This window comes from Muscardinus avellanarius (assembly GCF_963383645.1).
Source record: "Muscardinus avellanarius genome assembly, chromosome: 10".
NCBI classification, from domain to species: domain Eukaryota; kingdom Metazoa; phylum Chordata; class Mammalia; order Rodentia; family Gliridae; genus Muscardinus; species Muscardinus avellanarius.
In genome coordinates this window covers 112,150,795-112,153,061 of record NC_137796.1, presented here as the reverse complement: position 1 = coordinate 112,153,061, position 2,267 = coordinate 112,150,795, and positions in this window count along the sequence as shown.

Sequence of the window (2,267 nt, the reverse complement as noted above, 5' to 3'; positions counted from 1 at the left end):
AATACAGTGAGACCCTGTTTCAAAATAAAAATAGGGCAGGGGGTGTAGCTCGGAGATCAAATGCCCCTGGGTTCCATCCCCAGACCCACACACACACACACACACACACACACACACACACACACAAAAAAAAAAAAAAAAACTCATAAGGGTCATAGCAGACTGCAAAGTAGTAGATGGAAAAATAGGAAAGGCTGCGTTCTGTTGACACGCATTACTGAAGCAAGTCGCCTCACCTGGCACCTGGCAGAATGGCTCTGGTTCTCTTTTTCAGTTTATTTTCCCTAAGTAGAGATTCCATTACACAAAAGAGCAGGGGGTTGTGACTATTAACAGACAAGTTTCCTTGAGGGTCAGTGGATGCTTCTGCCCCCTCCTCCTCTTCCTCCTCCTCCTCCTCCTCCTCTTCTTCTTCTTCTTTCTCTCTCTCTCTCTCTCTCTCTCTCTCTCATAGAGATTTAACCCAGAGGAATTCTACCTCTGAGCTACACCACCAGCCTGTTCTTTTTTTTGTAGTACCGGGAGTGGAACCCAGGGGCATTCTACCTCCGAGCTACACCCCCAGCCCTCTTTTTTTATTATTACTTTTATTTTTATTATTTTTTTATTTTTATTTAGTTGCAGAGGGCCTCACTAAATAGATGAGGCTGGCCATGAACCGTGATCCTCTTGTCTCAGCCTCCCAAATGCCAGGATTTTTACGAGCGTGCGCCACCACGCCCGGCTCCCAGGCTGTTTTTTTATTTGTATTTTGAAACAGGGTCTCGCTAGGTTGATGATAGTCTCACTCCTTGCTGAGGCTGTCCCTGAACATGCAATCATGTAATCATCCTACTCAGCCTCCCAAGTACTGAGATTACAGATGTGCACACCATGCCCTGCTCTGTGTGTGTGTGTGTGTGTGTGTGTGTGTGTGTGTGTGTGTTGCTAGAGATTACTGAACTCAGGGCCCTGCACATGCTAGGCTGCAGCCTAGCACTGAGGACCCTGGACCCCAGACCATGCCTTCCTTCCTAAGCTTCAGCACGGACCCTGCAGCCTGTGTCCCCAAGTTCCACACTAGGAATACCAGCAAAATTGTTCTTCTGCTTGTCTTGTTTTTCTGACACTTTCAGCATCTCATTTCTTTTCCTTGTTCTTTTTTAGTTTGTTTCAATTGTTTGTTAAAAACCAGAAAGGTAGAGCTGGGCGTGGGGGCTCACGCTTGTAATCCCAGAATTTGGGAGGCTGAGACCAGGGGATCGCAGTTTGCAGACAGCCTCAGCTACTTAGTGAGGCCTCTGCAACTCAGTGAGACCTTGTTTCAAAATAAAAAAAAATAGGGCAGGGGGTGTAGTTTGGAGGCCGAATGCCCCTGGGTTCCATCTCCAGACCTACACACACAAATAAAAAAAAAAAAAAACAGAATTTGGGAGGCTGAGACCAGAGGATCGTGGTTCAAGGACAACCTCAGCTACTTAGTGAAGTGCTTTGCAACTCAGTGAGACTCGGTTTCAAAATAAAGAATAAAAAATAGGCCAAGGGGTGTAGCTCGGAGGTCAAATGCCCCTGGGTTCCATCCCAGACCTGCAAAAAAAAAAAAAAACCAGAAAGGTAGCCGGGCATGGTGGCGCACACTTGTAATACCAGCATTTGGGAGGCCGACACAGGAGGATCACGGTTCACAGCCAGCCTCAGCTACTTAGTGAGCTGCGATCCTCCTGTCTCAGCCTCCAAGAACAGGGATTCTAGGTGTGCGCCACCATGCCAGTGTCAGTTGGAGTTTGCAGCAGTAAAGACACTTTACCCTTCATGTATGTCCTTCTTTGTGGAACCTGCATCTTCTTTTTTTTTTTTTTTTTGTGGTACTGGGGGTGGAACCCAGAGGCTTTCTAACTCTGGGCTATACTCCCAGACCTATTTTATATTTTATTTTTGAAACAGGGTCTCACTAAGTTGCTGAGAGCCTCACTAAGTAGCTGAAAGCCTCACTAAGTAGCTGAGGCTGGCTTCAAACCTGCACGATCCTCCTGTCTCAGCCTCCCAAGTGCGGGGATTACAAGCGTGTGCCACCACCTGCATCTTCGAACTTGCTTATGCACTAAAATGCATTTGTCAATATTCAAGAGGCTTCCTGGGTCATTTATAGATATGCACAGGCAGTGACAAATCCGTGTGTCCCTACCCAAAGGAGGCAGAGTTCTGACTGACCTTTCGTGTCCACTCAACCGTCCTGCCTTTCAAGGTCCACTTGGGCCACCTTTCTCCTGAATTGCTGTGGTCTTGCT